Below are 1,523 nucleotides of genomic sequence, written 5' to 3' on the forward strand. Positions count from 1 at the left end.
TCTTGTCCCTCATAAATAATGCACTAGGAAAGCCCCATATGTTCGGTGTTTTATTTTTTTGTAAACTCAATAAACAGACACGAGTGGAAATATCTCCCTTTGCAGAAAGCGTTAGAGAGAGAGCACCGCGGTAGGGCGTTTGCCTTGCACGCAGCCAACATGGCCGACCTGAGTTCGATTCCTCCACCCCTCTCGGAGAGCCCGGCAAGCTACGGAGAGTATCTCGCCCGCACGGCGAAGCCTGGCAAGCTCCCCGTGATGTATTCGACATGCCACACACAATAACAACCAAGTCTCCAACGGGGGACCTTACTAGGCCAGCTCGAGCAAATCGATGAACCATGGGAGGACAGCGACAGTGATAGCAGAAAGCTGACACACCATTCCAAGAGAAAAGAAAATAGATTCCAGTCAGGGTTCAGTTCAAGCTCAGTGTGGAGCTCAGTGTGGAGCGCCCGATGCATGGAGTGAAGGCAACCCTGCATCCCTGCAGACACGACGAGCCACGGGGGCCATTGAAAACATCTCACCAAAATGGATGGCTCTCAGGATCGATCCTTTTTTTGGTCCTTTTATTTTGAAGTTTGTCTTCTTTAGAGACACACCAGGCAGTGCTCAGGGATCACTCCTGGAGGGTCTGTAGGGGAGCAAATGGATGCAAACCTTTCTCCTTCTCACTGCGCTGACACTAGTGCCCTCAAACTGGTTTTCTTTTTCAGTTTTGGCTTTTTGGGTCACACCTGGTGAAGCACAGGGGTTACTGCTGTCTCTGCACTGAGGAATTCCTCATGGTGGTCCTCAGGGGACCAAAAGGGACGCCAGGAATAAAACCCGGGCCGGTCGCGTAAAAACCAAGTCTACACCCACTGATCTATCGCTCCCCCCCCCAAAGCCCAAACTAGTTGTTTTCAAACAATTACCAGTTTCGATCAAATGGAAGAAATAGAAATAAACATTTTGTTCAAAGGAAAAAATAGAAATTTCTTTCGGTTTTGAGCAGTGATTTCACCACTCAGTGAAGCTCAGGAAGGGCCTCTACGCCAAGCATTAGGCTCTCGATTTCCTCTCTGCAGTGCCCTGTCATCCACCATCAAAATCACATCCTTGATCCCCTGCCAGCAGAATATCTGTCCCCAACGTGCAAATTTTACCAGCCGACTCACACCCAGTGACTCCATTCTCAAATCAAATGGCTGCAATGCCAAAACCTGAATCTGCAGTTTGAGTTATGCAATGAAACGCAACAGATGACTACGAATTTGTGGAAAGAAAGGAATGAGGCAGTGTGTTCAGACTTGCGGGCAAGCTGGGGCTCCCTCGGGCTCCGACACGTTCCTCTCCGGTTGGGGGCCAGAGCGATGGCTTGGAGGGGAGGGCGAGGGTCTCGTGCCCCCGACCCCATGGGGCCGCCCCGGCCAGGGCTACCAGGACGCACAATGAAAAACAAACCTGAAAAGAAAACTCTCTCTCTTCTGGTCGTCCTGATTTCCGTTGTTCCTGACCCTTTCCGAACGACTTTTGCT

The sequence above is a fragment of the Sorex fumeus genome, unplaced genomic scaffold (assembly GCF_029834395.1).
Source record: "Sorex fumeus unplaced genomic scaffold, SorFum_2.1 ptg000299l, whole genome shotgun sequence".
Taxonomy (NCBI): Eukaryota; Metazoa; Chordata; class Mammalia; order Eulipotyphla; family Soricidae; genus Sorex; species Sorex fumeus.